We start from the raw sequence: 20492 nt of genomic DNA, 5'->3' as shown, positions 1-20492 counted from the left end.
ACTAGTGCAGAATGCGGCAATCAGGCTAATCTTCGGGTTGAAGAAGTTCAATCACATAACTCCCTCCTACCGACTCCTGCATTGGCTGCCAATGGAGGTACGTGTGAAGTTTAAATTCGGCTGCTCTTGCTTTAAGGTACTAATTGGACTAGCCCCCAGATACATAACCGACCTATTCTCCTTTTCAACCAATAGACATAAGAGAGTGACTGATATTAATTAGGTTGTCAGTCTGGTGGTAGCCATTAGGGGAGTGATTTACCCTTCAAATAGTGTCAGAGTGATGTACAATACCTAAAACAATTTATATAATAAAACAGCACATTAAAAATAGCAATGCATTAATAAACGTCTCACCAATACCAATTTTAACCACTTAAAACAAAAGAAGAGAATGGCTGATTCCGCATTGGTGAACAACCTTCCACCCCCCCCAAATCGCCTTTTCAAAAAGATAAGTTTTTAATTTCTTTTTAAAACATAACAATGAGTGTTCTTCCAGCAAATTCACAGGAAGACCATGCCACAAAACAGGAGCTTTTGCTCTCGGGTATCCCTGCAGGAGGTTATATCAACAATTGAGAATCTGCAGACTGTAACGTCCTAATTGGGTTATAATCCCTTAACTAGTGTTTAAGCCTGTTACATTAACGGGTGCTAGAGTAGATGTCTGTCTGTCTGGAGTTTTTTTTCTTTGTCTCTCTCTCTTCTTGGATGCTGTCTGTCTGTCATTCTTTCTGTCTGTGTCTCCCTCTGGTCCCCCTGTCTGAGCGTCCTTAGTGCCCTCAGTGCCCCTTCCTATATCCTTAGTGCCCCTTCCTATGTCCTTAGTGCCTCCTTCCAATGTCCTTAGTACCCCTTCCTATGTACTTAGTGCCCCCCAGTGCCTCCTTCCTATGTCCCCCCTCACTGCCTTCCAGAATTTGTCCCACCCCCACTCTCCGAAGCCAGCCTGCCTGCCTCCCTCCCATCTCCCTTTGCAGTATAACTCTTGAGAAGCATGTTTCCATCTTCCCCCCCCCTCCCACTACCGCCACCATGCAGCCGACCCCACTGACCCTCCCATTGCGAGTTGACCGATGGGCCTCCCGGCTCCGGCAGCGTCCGCAGCACTCTGGGCGCGCTGCTTCACAGCCTTCTGCTGCCCTGATTTCCTCTGCCGTGTCTCTGATAATGTCATCATGGATGCGGCAGAGGAAATCGGGGCGGTGGAAGGCCACGATGCAGCATGTTTGTAGTGCTGTGGACGCTGCTGGAGGTTTGTGGTCTCGCGGTGGGCGGGGCGGGTGGGAGGGTCAACGGAGGTTCAGGTGCGGCGGGGGGTCAACGACAACAAACTGGCTTACTGGAAAACGCGGCCAGGATTGCAAGCAATGCCTGATGTTCTTTCGTCAACTGTTACAATTTGGGCCTACCTGCCACGGACATACGGATCATGGAACACGCAGATAGGAGTACGCATGCGCGCTTAGCGTTTTATTATAGTAGATGAGGATGCCAAATAATGGGGCTGATGATCATTCAACGCCCTATGAGTTAAATAAACACATTATCTTAGGACTGTAAAAAGGCTTTCCTAACTTTGTCCTCCAAGCTAACCAGACACCATTGAGTACTGGCCAGGTGACTGCATTGACTCGGGTATTCAGTGCCGGAGCCCAGACTCTGTCTTGCATTGAATATTTGCTTGGCAATATTTGCTGGTTGTAAGAAAGGTTTAGACAATGGGAGAAACCACGGTGACAAACGAGCACCGACAATTCAGAGCAGGACTTCCATCGCGCCGAAGAAAAACCTTCTTTTAAAGGGCTCCAACGGGGGTTGGGGGGGAACCCCCCACTCTACTTAATAGGGATCGCGCTGGTGTTGGGGGGTTGTGGGGGGTGTAACCCCCCCACATTATACAGAAAACTTAACTTGTTCCCTAAAAAATAGAGAAAAAGTTAAGTTTACAGTATAATGTGGGGTTACAACCCCCCCAACCCCCCCCAACGCCAGCGCAATCACTATTAAATAGAGTGGGGGGTGTTCCCCACCAAGACCCCCCCCCCCGTCGAAGCCCTTTAAAAGAAGTTTTTTCTTCGACACGATGAAGTCCTGCGCTGAATTGTCAGCATTCATTTGTTGGCATACGTGTGTCTCGCGCACTTAAGACTATGAACCGAACCCACTGCTTGTCCTGGATCGGTAACATGGAATGTTACTACTATTTGGGTTTTTGCCAGGTTCTAGTGACCTGGATTGGCCACCGTGAAAACTGGCTACTGGGCTAGATGGACCATTGGTCTGTCCCAGTAAGGCTATTCTTATGTCCTTAATATAACTTAACATAAAATGTTATTTGTATACCGCGATACACCATGAAGTTCGATGCGGTTATCAAAAATTATCTAACGAAAGTACATAGGCGGTGAGGGTATAAATACCATCAGTCTAGGAGCAAGATAAGTTCTGCGTCAGATACAATCACGATAATTAACACAACGCATCAGTGGGTAAACAACCTGCGGTACAAATGACATTGTAGATATTCAAAAATATTTAACTGGCCAGGAATGGCTGCTAACCGGTTAAATAGCGTTTTAGCACCTAACCATGGATAGTCACTGGGAGATAACCAGCTATCAGTTAACTGGCTATATCGTGTGACATAGCGGGTTAGGTACGAATATTCAGCGCCAAACCAGCTCTGTTTAATGTTTAAAACAGGCTACATAAATAGCACTTAACTGGTTAGCACCAAATAGTGGCTTAAACGGTTAAGTTGCCGCCGTCAAAAATGAGACCAGAAATTCAATTGCAATCGTCAGATAAGGCCCAGCATTGAATATCCAGTCTGACCACTGTCATTGGGCAGTCACCATGCAGGCTGATGTTGGGGGGCTAAATATTGGGGGTGGGGGGAACTTTAATTTAGCCTGCAGCTTAAAAACTGTTGACTGCTGCAGGCCCTAAATCTTTGAATATATTTATTTTACCACACAAAGGAATAACAATAGTCAATATTCATAATGCACACTGTGACTCTTTAGTATAATGCATCAGAAGAAAACAAAGGCTCGGAATCGGATGGTGCCTGATAAAACGGCGCCAGTCACATGCCACTCAAACTATGGCAAAACAAAGGAGAACTGCAGACAAACGTACAAGATGCAGGCTATGTTTATTATATCAATTAATGATTCTGGTTAATGTTACCACCTTTACACAAACCTAGAGACCCGACATGGTCCGTGTTTTGGTTCCTAGGTTGGCATGGTATCAAATTAAGCCGCAAACAGAAAAAGAACAATAGCCTGAATAGATTGAAGGTAAACACTGATCCAAAATCTCTGTGTGAGCTGGCTACATTTTGAGAATTGTGCTTTGCATCGAACATAGGCACCAGGAATGTAGGCAAGGGTTATACAGGCGTGGAATCACGCGTAGCACTGCCAAATGTCAACCCCACCCATAACCATGACTCTTTTGATGTTTGGCACCAAGAAGCATCTGCATAGATGTGATTCAGGTGCCTACTATTTTTTCTTAATTAGTTTTTAATTGGTTTTTAATGGCGCAGTTTTAATGGCCAATTAAAAACACTTAACTTAGGCACCATTCGGGCACCTACTGGTACCTTCCAAATGGTGCCGTTTTGAGAATTCGTAACTCCTAACATCTCTCTAATATACTCCCTCAGCCCTTCCCCCTCTAGATTTTCAATACTTCCTTTTCTCTATGAAAAACATTTTTTTATAAAATAAAACAAATTCTTCTAGCAGTAAGAATCAGGATTGGTGTTACAGGGCTGCAAATAGGGCAGCCCAATGCAAACTGGGTCCTAATGCCACAGGGCGCCTCAAGTCTGCTTAAATCTGAAGGAGACACAGCCTCTTGGTGGGCTTTAGAGCCCCTTTTAAATTTCTGCCTTGGACCCCAGCATGTTTAACATCAGCCCCCAATAAGAATGCATGGTAAGAACTAGTTTTAACAAGAAGGCCCATGCATATGGAACCTTCCGGAGATTATACAAGTACTTCATTAAAGGGATTCTATTCAAAATAAGGTTGTGTGTTGTGTGTATGTGTGTGTGTGTGGGGAGGGGGAATGGGGATTTGTATGCTGCCTTTTTGTGGCTTTGGCATTTCAAGGCTGACATTCATGGTGATGGGCACTGGGAGATTGGGTGGCTTGCCCAGGGTCACAGGGTGCAGTGCTGGGATTTGGTATCATGGCCTCTGGGTGCAGGGGCTCTGCCAGTGAGCCACACCTTCCCTCTCCCCCAGATTACTAGAAGCTTATGATAGCCTGAGAGAGGTTCTTGCCCTCCTCTAACAAGTGAAAGTCACATACCCAGGGACTTCTGAGAATGAACAAATCTTGCTGGCATCTCTTCATTGCCTTTCTTTTAGTAGTTCATTTTTAATTTATGTCTTGAATGTTGTTCAGTTTTTGTTATGCTTTGTTTTCTTGTCTCATCCATTCATCTGTTATTGTGTTTGTTTGTTTTTTTCCTTTCAGACCCAGGCTGCTGCTTCCAGCTCAGTTGGAACTAGGACTGAGATCTGGATTTTTGGATGCTGATCAAAGAAATGACATCACAATGTTTCCATAATTTATGGGTTTTCCAGATATATACAGAAATGTGTTAGACGTGTGCATCAACACAACATCACTAGTAAAAAAAAGAAAAGCTGTTCAATTTAAATATATTATGATGTCACTTAGCCCTACGCGTATAAATTTCTTCTAGGAAAAGTTGATGAATAGCTAGTTATTGCATGACCTGCTGGTTAATTAAAATGAAATGTTGTGAAAATGTATTAATCATGCTGACACTTTCTGTTACATTACATGGTGAGTTCTGTCTAAAGGCACAAAAAAGAACCATGACTCTGCTGGTGAAAAAAACCTATGAGCTGTACTTTGAATGTAAAGTAGGTGATCAAGGCAAAAGCCAGGCCCCCCCCCCTATTTGTCAATCATCATGTGAAGTTAATCTGAGACCTTGAATCAAAGGTTCACAGTCAGCCATATTATTCGCTGTCACAATGATATGGAGAGAACACATATTTCCACTTGTCAGGAAGTAATGGCCACGCCACAAATGCTCGTTACCTGGCTAGAATGTAGTACATGAGCCACGTGTAGATCTGTTGAAGATCTTCTTGCCACTTCTTCACATCAAGCTGAGACTCTTGAAGAGCTTTGTCAAAGCTATGAACAAGGAAAGAAAGGATTTCAATACCAGAAATCAAAATTAACGAAGGCATTTTTGCTGGTCCTCCAATCGGGGAAGCAATGGACGGTAAATTTGAGAAGCTTATAGACAACACTGAGTTGGTAGCATGTAAGTCTGGTGAAGGACATTGTGTAAAATTTTCTGGGTAACAACAAGTCACCGGCCTATGACAACTTGCTCAAAGCCTTTTAGATGATAAAGAGCAATATGTCACTAAAGATACATTTCTTACACTCACATACAGATTTCTTCCCCACCAATCTCAGAGATGGCAGTGATGAACATGATGAGAGGTTTCATTAGGACATTGCAAACAATGGAAAAACAGCGTAGGGGAAGTGGAGTCCAAGCATGACTTTAATTAGAGGAATTTCTGACACTGACTATAAATTTTGACAAAACAATTTTGACATTGCTGAATTGACAGTCTTATTACAGTGAATATTGTGAAATAATTGCACCAATTCACATTGGTTGTGTGTGGACAGTGAAGTACACATTTCAGCCAAACCCTGCATGACAGAAATTTTGCAAGGTTATATTCTGATTCAGGGTTGTAAATTTTATTATACTAACCCAAATTTTTGAAGAAACAAGTATTTTCTTGAAATATTTTCTCCAGTTGTTATCTTTCTTTTGCCATGTTCCTTTTCTTCTTGGCCTTAAGTCCTTTACCTCACTCTTTCTCTCTTTCCTGGTGTACAAGAAATCAACTGGCACAATAAACTGGGTATCAGATGGGCATTATAATCCTTATCTACAATCTTGCGGAGAAGAGGATGGGGGAGGGGCATCACCACCCCTGGCACCTCTCACCCTCACTACGCCACTGTCCACATGGACTGTAAATGTTAGTGCCCACTTTGGGCTCCTTTTACTAAGCTGCGAAAGCATTTTTAGCGCACGCAGAATTTTAGCGTGCACTAAACCCACGCTACGCGGCTAGAACTAACACCAACTCAATGCTCGCGTTAGGGTCTAGCATGCGCGGTGATTCAGTGCACATTAAAACCGCTATTGCAGCTTAGTAAAAGGAGCCCTTTATAGAATTACTCTCATAAGCACCTATATGTTTATGTTTATTTAAGATTTAATATACCGCTCCTGCATTCTACTGATCTAAGTGGTTTACAATGTATCAAACTAAAATGAAATTAGGTAACATAACATAGTAACATAGTAGATGACGGCAGATAAAGACCCGAATGGTCCATCCAGTCTGCCCAACCTGATTCAATTTAAATTTTTTTTATTTTATTTTATTTTTTTTTTAATTTTTCTTCTTAGCTATTTCTGGGCAAGAATCCAAAGCTTTACCCGGTACTGTGCTTGGGTTCCAACTGCCAAAATCTCTGTCAAGACTTACTCCAGCCCATCTACACCCTCCCAGCCATTGAAGCCCTCCCCTGCCCATCCTCCACCAAACGGCCATACACAGACACAGACCGTGCAAGTCTGCCCAGTAACTGGCCTAGTTCAATATTTAATATTATTTTCTGATTCTAAATCTTCTGTGTTCATCCCACGCTTCTTTGAACTCAGTCACAGTTTTACTCTCCACCACCTCTCTCGGGAGCGCATTCCAGGCATCCACTGCCCTCTCTGTAAAGTAGAATTTCCTAACATTGCCCCTGAATCTACCACCCCTCAACCTCAAATTATGTCCTCTGGTTTTACCATTTTCCTTTCTCTGGAAAAGATTTTGTTCTACGTTAATACCCTTCAAGTGAGAAAAACTGCCCTATCTGTCCCGAAGGCTCACAATCTAGCTAAAGTACCTGATTAAAATTAAACTATGTAAATACTTTTCTACGATCAAAAATCAAAGAAATAGAAAATAGAAATAATGAATGAAGATAAAAAAAATAAAAATAAAATAAAATAATAATAATAATAACAGTTTATATACCGCAATACCATTAAGTTCTAAACGGTTTACAATAGATTAAGTGAGGTACAAATTGATTGAATTTAAGAGGGGGGAAGAGGAGAGTTAATAGAACCGGAAATGCGTTATTGAGGAGAAAGAGATTAATAGGACAGAGGAATCACTATAGAGGAGAAAGAAGATGAGTGGGTCAGTTGTCTAGATACTTTAGGTACACAAGTATAATAAGGCAATAGAAAATTTGTTTTTCCAAGGTTAAACTCCAATAAACTAAACTAAACTAAACTAAATCTTAGGTTTGTATACCGCGCCATCTCCGCAGGCGCAGAGCTCGGCACGGTTTACAGAAGTTAAGAGGAAAGGAACTACAATGAAGGGATAAAGGAGAGGGACTAAGAAGATAGAGAGGGACCGGTTGCTAGAGAACGGGAAGTAATTAGATTTTTGAGAAGAGCCAAGTTTTCAAGTGTTTGCGGAAGGATTGGAAGGAGCTTGAATTTCTGAGCGGGGGTGTGAGGTTGTTCCAGAGTTCTGTGGTTCTAAAGAGGAGGGATGTTCCAAGTTTTCCTGCGCGGGATATACCTTTTATAGAGGGGAAAGACAGTTTCAGTTTTTGTGAGGGTCTAGTGGGGTGTGGGTTTGAGGAGTTCCAAAGGAGTGGGATAACGGGAGGGAGGACGCCATGTAGGATCTTGAAGACTAAGCAGGCACATTTATAGAGGACTCTGGAGTATACTGGGAGCCAGTGAAGCTTGGAGAGGAGTGGGGAGACGTGATCGTACTTGCCTTTTGCGAAAATAAGCTTGGCTGCGGCGTTCTGAATTAGCTGAAGTCTATGGAGGTTTTTCTTAGTTAGGCTTATGTAGATGGAATTACAGTAATCCAGTCTAGAGAGGATGGTAGATTGAACGAGAACGGTGAAGTGAGAATGATGAAAGCAGGATCTCACTCTCCTCAGCATATGAAGGCTAAAGAAGCATTTTTTTACCAAGGAGTTGAGGTGATCATTGAAGGAGAGAGAGGAGTCTGTGACGATGCCTAGGACTTTGCTTGAAAATTCAAGCTGAAGAGTGGGGCCGGATGGTAGTGGGATGGAGGTGGGTAAATGATCTAAAATTGGGCCGAGCCAAAGTAGTTTTGTTTTGGACTCATTCAGTTTCATTTGTACAGATTGGGCCCAGGATTGGAGATTCGTTATACATGTGGATATGTTATCAGCAAGGTTTGAGAGGTTTGAGTCGGACTCGAGGAGGATGAGGATGTCATCAGCGTAGGAGTAGAGAGTTTCTAGGGGGGATAGATGGAGGAGTTTCAAAGAGGACATGTAGATGTTGAAAAGGATAGGGGAGAGGGGTGAGCCTTGCGGGACTCCACATTTTGGCTTCCAGGGGGGGGAAGAGGTACCGTTTGTGTTAACGGTGTAGGAGCGGAAGCGTAAGAATTTCGAGAACCAATCTAGGACTGTGGAGCTTATGCCTATTTCGGAGAGTTGGAAGATTAGGATGTCGTGGTGGACGACATCAAAGGCTGCGGAGAGGTCAAATTGTAGGAGAACAGCAAATTTGTTGCGAGAATGGAGATGTTGCACCTTAGAGATTAGTGAGGCCAAGAGGGATTCGGTGCTAAAGTTGGGTCTGAAGCCGAATTGGTGGGGTAGGAGAATAGAGAATCTTTCTAGGTAGAATGAGAGTTGGGTGGATATGATGGATTCTAATAACTTGGTTAGGAGAGGGATATTTGCTATGGGGCGGTAGTTTGATGGCATGGAGGGGTCAAGTTCGGCCTTTTTCAGTAGAGGAGTCAATGAAATGTGTCCCATGTTGGGGGAGAAAAGGCCCGATGTTAGGGCAGAGTTTATGAGTTCGGTGAGGGAAGCGATGGCCTGTGTAGGGATATTCTCGAATAGATAGGAGGGGAAAGGATCCAGAGTGCACTTGCAGGTTTTTAGTTTGAGGCAGAGTTTGGAGACTTGCGATTCGGAAACAGGCTCGAAGGCGGTCCAAGATCTGTCGGCGGGAATGGGGGTGGATATAGGTAAGGTAGGGTTGAGGTCAGTAGAGGTCAGGGAATTGTAGGAGACTGTGGGTGGGAAGGAGGATCTTAGGGTGGTAACCTTTTCATTAAAGAAATTTGCGAGGGCATCGGCTGATAGAGACGGTGGGAGCACAGATGGGTCCTTTTTTGTAGTTAGGGAGCGCCAGATGTTGAACAGCGCACTGATCTGGTTGTTGGATCTAGAGATCTTGTCTCCGAAGAAGTTTTTCCTGGCTTTTTTTAGTGTAGAATTGTAAAGTTTAATATTGATCCTCCAGGTCTGTCTATCAGAGGGGGATTTGGATTTTTTCCATTTTCGCTCTAGAGCGCGACATTTCTGTTTCAGTTCTCTGTGAAGAGGTAAGTACCAGGGGGCCTTTCGGGGGTAGGAGATGGTTTTAGTGGATATTGGAGCAAGGGAGTGGTAGGTGGACTCGGAGAGGGCAGTCCAGTTGCGCCAATGGGATTCGGGGTCTGTAGGTCTAGGGTTGGAGGAGAGTTGGTTGAGGAATTTGGACCAGAATAGATTGCTCGAGGTTTTTTTGCGAAAGGTTATGGAATGAGAGGGGTGGGGTGGGGAGTCAAGATGGGACATGAAAATGGGGAGGCAGGTAGTCCCTAAGAAGTGATCGGACCAAGGGACTTGTTCCCAGCGAGTGTCGTCGGTTGAAGTTTTGTAGTTGGTGAGATCAAGGAAAGTGGTGAGGTCTAGAGTGTGCCCTTTTTCGTGGGTTGGAGAAGGGGTGGGTGAGGGGAAGCCTAGAGAGTTAAGGAAGTTGTTGAATTCAGTCGTGTCCTTGCTGTTGGTGTCATCAAGGTGGAGGTTAATATCACCAACGATCAGAAGTCTTTGAAATTTAAGGAAGGCATTTGTTATGGTCTCAAAGACGAGATTGGAGGATTTGGTCCAAGGGGTGGGTGGGCGGTATAGTAACAGGATGCCCAATGGGTGGGTGCGGAGTTCGTCATTGACTGAGGCAAGCAAATATTCTAGGGAAGCGTGAGTGCCCGTCTCAAGGAGCTGGACGTCAAAGAAAGATTTGTAGAGGAGTGCTAGACCACCTCCTTTTCGATTGGGTCTGGGGGAGAAGAGGCCTTGGTAACCGTGGGGGAGGAGTTCGTTTTGTGTGAATAGATCGTCTTTGGCGATCCATGATTCAGTGATGCATAGGAATCCAGGGTCGTGCTCGTCTAGAAGGTCTTTCAAGATTTGGGTCTTATTGCACACGGATCTGGCATTGCAATAAAGTGTCGGGACTGGGGTGAGAGAGTCTGAGGCAGTGTTGGGAAGATTGGCAGTGGGCAGGGGTTTTAGAGAATCTTGGTTGACTTTTCGAGGGTTTTTCTTGAGAGGGGGAATTCTGGTGCGAATCAGTGTGGGGATTTTGAGTCCAGGGCAGATGTTATTGGAGTGAGCGGGGTCGAGTAGGTTGGGAGAGGGAGGTTTCAGACAGAGGGAGGTATAGAGAGGTGAGCAGAGTAGGAGGAGAAGGATCCAGAAGGAAGGGTTCATGGCGGGGAATTAGGACTGGGAGGTTGATGTGTGAGAGTCTGCAGCAGGGGGGGGGGGGAGAGAGGTAGAGGAGGGAGTAGCAGGAGAACTTGGATTAAACTGGCTGAGTGCAGGGCCAAGAGAAGGGATGAGAGTTTTTTAATTAATTTTTTTTTTTTTTTTTTTTAGGGGTGGATCAAAGGGGGAGCTATATCGGTGAGAAGCGGTTAGCTTCTTACAACCTTAGATAGAGATATTATTAATCCCGTTTAGGACCTCAGCGGTGCAAGCTGTGAGAACATTTCATTCACAGAATTGTTTGCACTAAAGTCTTCATCGGTCTCGATATTTTATATATTTTTATATTTTTCTTATTTAAATACTTCATTTAATAAATAGATTAGAAAGGTACTCATCTCTTTAGAAAAGCATAGCAGGGGCTCTTCACCAACATAGGCTATGTTTCGCCCAGAAGGCTTTATCAAGGTATTTTCCCCTTTATTATGCCGGTTCCATGAATAGTGCCGATAGTGTTTAAAACTTTAGGAACAGTTGAGTTTTTAGACGTTTTCTGAATTCCTCATAAGTAGTGGGCGAAAGCAGTTGATCTAGGTCTTTACCCCACGATGCTGCTTGATGTGAAAGAAGGTGTTCATGGTGTTTTTTCAGTTTACAACCTCTAACTGGGGGGGAAACGAAGTAGGAATGAGAGCTTCTCTTGTGTCTGTTGGCAGAGAAGGAAAAAAGGTCAATTATGTATTTAGGGGCAAGTCCTTTTAGCACTTTAAAGCAGAAGCAGGCGAATTTAAACTTTATGCGTGCTTCCATCGGTAGACAGAAAAGTCTCTGAGGCGGCTTGATAGTAAGTTCAGTCTGCAGAAGCAGGTCAACCGGCCGCCACCAAAGAAGCAGGACCAGGAACCACGCCAATGAAGACCACCAGGACACCAGTCACCAGGCAGGCAAGGCCAGGCGCCGCCGACAGCAGACCCCCTGAAGTGAAGATCAGGTTCCCTTCGATGTGTCTCTATGAAACACTAGCACATCACGCCTAAACTGAAGGCGTGGACGTTTATAGATGCACAGGGACAGGCAGAAATGTTAGCATGCAAAGTGTGCACATACACTTAAATGATATAAAATATATTCAGTAAAACCTTGGTTTGCGAGCATAATTCCGGAAATACGCTTGTAATCCAAAGCACTCATATATCAAAGCAAATTTCCCCATAAGAAATAATGGAAATTCAGATGATTCGTTCCACAACCCAAAAACTTTAAGAGAAAATACTGTACTGTAGTACATACTTGTATTGCAAGACCTCACAGCGTCAGAGAGAGAAGAACCATCGGCTCAGTTGTAACGCGCGTATACAGTGCGTACCTGTATTGCAAGACTTCGCAGTGTCTTTGGCTCAGTTGTGATGATGTGCCACACGTATACATACTCATATTGTAAGACATCGCTCATTTATCAAGTTAAAATTTAATAAAACATTTTGCTCGTCTTGCAAAACACTCACACACCAAGTTACTCACAATCCAAGGTTTTACTGTATATGAATTGTGATTCTGCTCATACTCTACCAAACTCCTCCCCTGAACACACCTACTCTAGTTGCATACAAGTACGAAGGTTCTTCCAAAAGTTTCCACCCTTTCATACTTTCTCAGGCTCAGCCACAAACATTCTTTTCTGATGGCATTAAGTAATAGGAAGCTGGGAAAAATGTATCGCAAAACGGGTGATTATGTGGGAAAGTGACATCATTTCCTTTTGAGATGTTTAACAAATAGTGTTTAAAAAAATAAAGGTGCGGAAACTTTTTTGAAGATCCCTAGTACATGCCTAATTGTATCGTGGGACTTGTACATGTGATATAATTTTATTAAGCATTTCATGCACAGATAACATTTCCTCCTATATGACATTTAAAGGTCTTGTACAACATCCTTTTTCCTGCCTGTTCAGTCACTTTTTGTACTCAGTCCATAGACACCTGCAACTCTAGTTTAATTAAGCTGCCAAATTGCTTCTTACAGAGGTATGTTTTGAATGTGTCAGAGCTTCATCTGCCGGTTCATAAGCTCTAAATCTCTCCACAGAGCTTCTGTCCTATATACAGTTCGGTTCTGTAGAAAACCACAAGGTGCTGACTTGTACATACTGAATTTACTTGAGAAGAGCCCTGCTTGCCATCTCATTTGTCACAATAACATTGTAAATATTAAACACTGCAATTGTAAATAAAATATATATTATAATAATAATAACTTTATTCTTTTATACTGCCATAACCAAAAGTTCTAGGCGGTTTACACTAAAAAGAGTTGGACAATCAGCGAAATACAATAATACAGTAAAAAATACAAATATTTATAAAATAGAATTTCAATAATAAAACTCACTAAGTAATAAACTTATCAAACAAAGTGGCCTTAATAATAAATGATTGCAAATCCATACCAGTCTAGCCAGCTGAGATTCTTCCTCTAGTTTATGACTACTTAGGGTAAATGAGTATATGAATTCCCATAAGTAAAGTAACACCAACAATCCTCTCCCTCATCCCCCCATGCCTTCTCCTTAATCTCCCAAACACCTTCCCGCCACTACTTCTATATCTATCCCTAAGCATGTCAAAAATCTACCATCTCCACTGCTAGGCCAACTCCTATGGTCTAGCATTTTTTTCTCCCCCTCCTCCACAGAGCAGCATTCTTCTTCACCCCCCTCCCAGCCAGAAACAGCATCTTTTCATGCCTCTGAACACCCCAGGTATACATTTTTAAAACTGGTCCTCGCTGCTGGAGGCAGTCAGCAGTGAATAGCCCTACTTCCTGCTTCTGCAGAAACAAGAAGTGCATCAGAAAGAAGGTTCTGAGGTTGCCACAAACAAAGCATCTGAATCACTGTTCACTGCCGGCTGCTTCCAACAGTGAAGACAAGTTTTTAAAAAAAATATACCCGGGGTGTTAAGAGACAAGGAAAGACGCTGGGTTGCTGGCTGGGGAGGGACAGGAGTGGGCATAGTTGGAGCATGAGGTGGGAAAGGGATGGTGATGTCACTTCCAGCTACAAAAAATTGTTGGAACACCATTCCAGCACCAATCAAGCCCTGCTTACCACATATGAGGAATGCAAAAGAACTCTTAATTGTGGCCCAGTGTAGTTTATTTGTGGCCCCAGCAGTTGTTACCAGCATATTGCCCACTCCACGCAGGTTACTTCTATGTTCTCCTGGGTAGATGAGCATAAAATATACTTAACCACTTCTGCCCTCCTACACACGTCTTGCTATCGAGCTTTGTAAGAATCTTTTATCCCCCTCCCTTTGCAAAACTGTGAAAGCGGTTTTTAGCACTGGCCAGTGCACTGAATGCTCTGCACTGCTCCTGACCCTCATAGGAACTCTATGAGCATTGAAACCGCGTGGAGTAGTCAGCATGCCAGCTGGCGCTAAAAACTGCTTTCACAGTTATATCTATCAAAATTGGAAGGCTGTTGACCTAATATCTGGCCTCCTATGATCCAACTGGACAGTACCTATTCATGGCAATCATCAACCTGCCAACATAGACTTGGTTAGTTTCTAAGGAATCATAGCCAGCTGGCACCAACCTTGGTACCTTATGTCCTGCAAAATTGCTAGCTTGGCTTCCATTCTCTGCCCTTTTGGTTTTTTTCCTTGTCATCTCTCCCTTGCCTCTTTTCTTGAGGGAGTGAAGAGTCAGTTGTTTACAATAGTACAGTAAACCTTTCAGTCATGTCCTTTGACCGTTGTGCCCTTCAAGGCTGCTTAGTTCCAGCCCTTGTACATTCATTTTTCTATACTGTTCTCCCACGGAAGCTCAGAACAGTTTACATGAATTTATTCAGGTACTTCAGCATTTTTTCTTGTCTATCCTGGCAGGCTTATAATCTATCTAATGTACCTGGGGCAATGGGGGGAATTAAGTGACTTGCCCAAGGTCACAAGTAGCAGTGTGGGTTTTGAACCCACAACCTCAGGGTGCTGAGGCTATAGCTTTAACCACTGCGCCACACTCTTCCCACATTAAGCTCTGTACAGTACAAGCACAGCAGCTCAGAGGAGGAGAGAGGCAAACATTGGCTGTTTTGTAGGTACAGCAGGGGTGTCAAAGTCCCTCTTCAAGGGCTGCGATCCAGTCGGGTTTTCAGGATTTCCCCAATGAATATGCATGAGATCTATTTGCATGCACTGCTTTCATTGTATGCTAATAGATCTCATGCATATTCATTGGGGGAATCCTGAAAACCTGACTGGATTGCGGCCCTCGAGGAGGGACTTTGGCACCCCTGAGGTAGAGCTACTAACAGTAGTGTTAAGGGAGAAGGACCATGATTCCATGACAACTAGGCAGACTAATATGAAAAGTTAAAGCATTCAAGCGGGGGGGGGGGGGGGGGCATGGCATTAATGGAAAAGCAGGGAGTCTTCCAAACCCACTGTCAATTATGTGATTTAGCTAGTTATATAAGACCCAGCCCACAATAACAAATATCACCAAAACATTCTACACAAAAAGCAAAGCTGTGGAACTGATGCTCTTGATGTAAAGGTTTAATAAACGTCTTCACAATAAAAACAATGCAGTTCAATAAAAGTCTTCACAGATAATGCAAAACAATGAAACTATGCAAATCGATAGGTTAATCCATATGAAACACAGCAATGAGTGTGGTATGGACTCGAAACGGTCTGTGTTTCAGTTAATAATAACCTTCTTCTGGGGTCCACTTGGGTTCTGCAGTTCTTTGCTGGGAAATGCAGTAAAAGCAGTTGGTGAGCATGTTTCTGGAGGAGAAATCCATAATCTGTTATTCAGGTAGACCTAGAGCAGGGGTGTCCAACCTGAGACCCGAGGACCGCATGCGGCCTCGTGAAGTATTTTGTGCGGCCCCAGCAGAGGGCAATGCAGTGTTTTCCTCTGCTGCCCCGGGTGTTTACTGTCTTGCCGGCTCCCTCCTCTGTCTTGCTGCAGCGTTTGTGTGTTTGTGCGGCCCCAGAAATTTTTTTTCGGCTAATGCGGCCCAGGGAAGCCAAAAGGTTGGACACCCCTAGGGTCCCCCTTTCCTATGTAGCAGAAGCATTTCTCTTTCCCCTCCCCTTCCGTTCTCTTCCTTGTGGAGCAGCAGCGTGTCTGGCCAGCTCGTTCTGTTCAAAGCCACGGGAGGCGGCTCCTTGCGAGATCCGCACCTGCGTCTGAAGCCTCTCTGATGTTGTGACGTCAGAGAGGCTTCCGATGCAGGAGTGGATAGCGCGAGGAGCCGCCAACCCGCGGCTTTGAACGGAACGAGCCAGCCAGACACGCTGCTGCTCCAAAAGGAAGGGAAAGGGGAAGAGAAATGCTGTTGATCGCGTCCAGACCGCGGGCTGCAAATAAAACCTGGAGAGCCACATGCGGCCCGCGGGCCACGTGTTTGAGACCGTGTAACTGAAACTGAAATTCAGTCAGCTTCTACCCAGTTTCTCAGTTCTTATATAACAGCTTTTGAACAAATGCATCATGCTATGTTCACCACGACACATGAGGGGGGAGTTAGTGTTAAAAAGTAGTCACTAACACATACACAAAAATACCAGCTTACACATGCATGTGTGTGCACATGTGTGTGTACATGCCAGATATGCATGCCAGATATTCTCTGATAGTGTGCAGTTTGCAGGTAGAGGTACGCATGGATGGAGTCTGGGCAGAGCATAAAGTTATGTATGCAACTTATAGAATATTGTAAGTTGCCTGTGTATCTGTAGAGCAGTATCTCACAAACTTTGTCGAGCCCTGGCACACTAAACGTAGTGGCTGAGGTTCAAGGCATCCAGAGGTACGCAGACATGTCTCACACATGCATGATGTCATCACGTCTTTATCTGTGCATGAGCAAAGGCCCTCCAGACGAGCCCTGAGCCACCAGTGGGGATGCCAAAAGGGAAGACATGCGGAGAGAAGGAGAGGCACTGGCGCCAGCTGATTGCTTACAGGATGTGTCTCTTGCCGCAAGAGGCACCTCTCCTCCTCCTCAGCGTCTCGCGGCACACCTGAAATCTCAGAAGGCACACAGTTTGCGATACACTGCTCTAGATCATAGATGTAACCATTTATACCAGGTCTCTGGCTGGCATAAACACATATGAATCTATATGCCTGATTATACTGTATATGATAGAATATATGCCAATCCTGAAGCCTCTGGGCACCTATGTACATAGAGTTACCATATGGCTCCAGAAAAAAAGAGGACAGATTGAGACATCCAAGCTTTACTTTCTTTACTTTCAAGGGACGTAAAATCTGGATGTCTCAATCTGTCCTTCTTTTTCTGGAGCTATATGGTAACCCTATATATACTGTATACTGTATATATGTACTGCTATACAGTTTCCCCCCATAGTGCAAGCAATGACTAGTTTATCACATCTGGACAGAGGTTAGAAAAATAACAATAAACCGCAGAAGATCAGTTCAAGATAAGTGGTGGTAAACAAGTCGTGAAGCTGAAATATTGACAGACTTCAGTCCTAGAGAGGTTGCTTTTGTATTTGCTGTGGGGTTCTGCTTTGTTGGGTTTTTTTTTTTTTAAATTTGAAACAATAGCACTGTCTTCATCAAAGCAGATGTTGAGTGGGGGATGGGGAAGATAAAAGAAGATGAATTTGCCTTTCTTCTCGTTTTGGTGCTGTAGCGCAAAACATGCTGTTTGTGTGCCACTGGCAACGGTGAGCAAATGTGTGAGCTTCCCTTCTCAGAAAGGAAGGCAGTGAGACAGACAGATACAAAAACTCCCCTGTTTGACAAAAGATACCTAGAATAAGTGCCTTCATGTAACCAGGGTGCTGCTTGTGGCTTTGGGTTTTCAGATTGTATAGAATTGAAGCGTTGTACCTCGTTCTTGAAAACATCTGCCTTCTGTATTGGCCACTGTCTCAGATATGAAGTACGTCCGGGTAGAGGAGCTGAGAGAAGGGAGATCTAACAGTGGGGAGCTTGTGCATTAAAACAGAGAGCTGCAAAACCTGGGGACAGAAATGGATTAACCATTCTGGAATACTGTGTGCCATTCTGGAGGCCACATTACCGTAAAGATGTGCTCAGAATTGAATCGGTTCAGCGGATGGCCACCAGGATGGTCTCGGGGCTAAAGGGTCTCCCGTACGAAGAAAGACTGAGCAAACTGCAGCTCTACACTCTCGAGGAGCGTAGGGAGAGGGGAGACATGATTGAGACATTTAAGTACATCTCGAGACGGGTCGAGGTGGAAGATGATATCTTTCTTCTCAGGGGACCCTCGACCACAAGAGGACATCCGCTCAAACTCAAGGGAGGGAAGTTTCGTGGAGACGCCAGGAAGTACTTCTTCAGTTAGAGAGTGATTGAGCATTGGAACAAGCTTCCAGTGCAGGTGATCGAGGCACGCAGCATCCCAGACTTCAAGAACAAATGGGATACCTATGTGGGATCCCTATGAGGGTCATGCCAAGGGATAGGGTCACTAGGGTATAGACTTGAAAGAGAGGGTCAGTAGAGTGGCAGTATAATTACAATTATACTTAAGAGGGTCAGTAGACTTAAAAGGGTGGGTCAATAGTGTAGGCAGACTTGATGGGCTGTAGCCCTTATCTGCCGTCATCTTTCTATGTTTCTATCAGAAAGATCAGGAGATGGCCTAGAGTGGCAGCTTCTAGGAGCCTATGGTCAAAGCAAAACTATAGTTCCTAACAGCCATAGAAACTCACTCGATGCTCAAAACCTAAAGGTGATTAGGACTGGCATTAGTGTGCCGTCCAATGCTCTAATGGTTTCAGTGTGGGTGCTGAAATCATTAGCACAGACTGCATTTAAATGAGGTCATTCAGTACCCTCAAAATGAAAAGAGCTGTCAGATGCATTTAGCACCGGAAAAAAACAACAGGTCTGGGGTGGCATTAGAAGTTTTCCCCTTATTTGGTAGACAGGTCCCACCCAGTGCATCCCAGAATACACCGGGCAGGACGGGGTGATGCCATCTTGATGATGCCACCCAGGAGGGAGGAGGGAAGGATACCTATTCCCTTGTAGTGAAGGTATGTCGCTGGGCCAGGGCTACCACTAGGCCACCAGGGCTTTGGGTAGATTTGGAGGGTTGGGATTCACTGGACCACTGGGATCTTTTGTGAGGGGACCAGGAGAGATCCAGTGGACTACCAGGAATTGTGAGTACGGTTGGGAGGAGTCCACTGGACTACCAGTGAATTTTTTTAAGTGGGAGGAGGTCACTCAATATTGGGGGAGAGAAAAGAGAATTTATGCCCATTGTGGAGGGGAGGGAAGGATTCAGACCAGGGCCAAGGTCAGGATCAAGGTCAAAGTCATGCTTTCCTTTTCTTTTATAAACATCAATATTCCTGTCAGTGTCTGAGCCAATTGGTGCTCAGGCACTGACAGGAACATTAGTGAGCAGCTAATTAATATTGTGATTTTAATGCCACATTAATTTGCACACTCATTATTCTGAGCATGCCATGGTAATTATGTGGCACAAGATTCGTGAAAGGTATTAATATTCAAACAAACTTCTTTCAGAAATGTAAAGACGGTAGGACTAGAGGTCATGAATAGAGGTTGCAGGGAGGTAGACCCAAGAATAATGTCAGGAAATACTTTTTCACAATGAGGGTTGTGGATGCTTGGAATGCCCTTCGGAGGGAGATGGTAGAGTCCAAGACTGAACAAATTCAAAAATGCATGGGATAGACACAGGGGATGCTTATAAAGCAAGAAGATGGCAACGCAACATGGCTCTTCAGGTGTTACCTTGAGCAAGAATGGTAGGGGCTGAGCCCAGTGCTGGACAGACTTGTATGGTTTGTGTCCCACACGTTGTGAGAGACAGGCGAAGGTTCAACAACTCCAGTGTGCTGATCATTTTATTGTCACATACTGTGAGTGGGGGAACTGTGCAGCTTTGGAGGGAGGGGAAGACATCTTGATTGTTAAGTTGAATGCTGTCAGCAATACACCACATATCATCCCCATCTTGGCTGGCATGGTGGTGATTTCACAGCCAGTATTTAAACATGGGTGACCCGGGTCAAACTAGAGTGGTGGGCAAGGCTCTGGTCACCTTGTTGGGCAGACTAGATGGGCTGTGAGGGTCTTTTTCTGCCTTCATTTACTGTGTTACATTTATACCATCCTTGGGGCAGGTGTGAATTTGTGAATGGCCGTTTGTGTGATATTGGGACTGGTTCTGGATGATTATTTCATAAAGGTCCCTCTATGCCAGTGGTCTCAAAGTCAAACCTTTTGCGGGGCCACATTTTGGATTTGTAGGTACTTGGAGGGCCGCAGAAAAAATAGTTAATGTCTTATTAAAGAAATTACAATTTTGCATGAGGTAAAACTTTTTATAGTTTATAAAACTTTCCTTTAACAGTTAAAAGGAAAGATATATAAACTATAAAGAGTTTTACCTCATGCAAAATTGTCATTTCTTTAATAAGATATTAACTATTTTTTCTGCGGCTCTCCAAGTACTCTATTTTTTCTGCAATCCTCACATTTAAAGTTTAATATCTGTTCTTTCTCAAAACTGGCACATTTCAATCACTATATTGAAAATAAAATCATTTTCCCTACCTTTGTTGTCTGGTGACTTTATTTTTCTGTGCTTTCAACTGTTTCCAGGGCCTTCTTGTCCTTTGACTGTTTTTCTCTCCGTCTTGACTTTCTGCCTTGCATCCATCTTTGGCATTAACTTAATGTTCAATTTTTCTGCTTTCTTTTCAAAATCTACGTTTCCATGTCTTACCTTTCCTTCCTATCTCTCTCTTCTTCCGTCCTATTTCCAT

The sequence above is a fragment of the Geotrypetes seraphini genome, chromosome 8 (assembly GCF_902459505.1).
Source record: "Geotrypetes seraphini chromosome 8, aGeoSer1.1, whole genome shotgun sequence".
Lineage (NCBI taxonomy): Eukaryota > Metazoa > Chordata > Amphibia > Gymnophiona > Dermophiidae > Geotrypetes > Geotrypetes seraphini.
The sequence above is the reverse complement of the archived record's forward strand: the minus strand, read 5'-3'. Positions refer to the sequence as shown.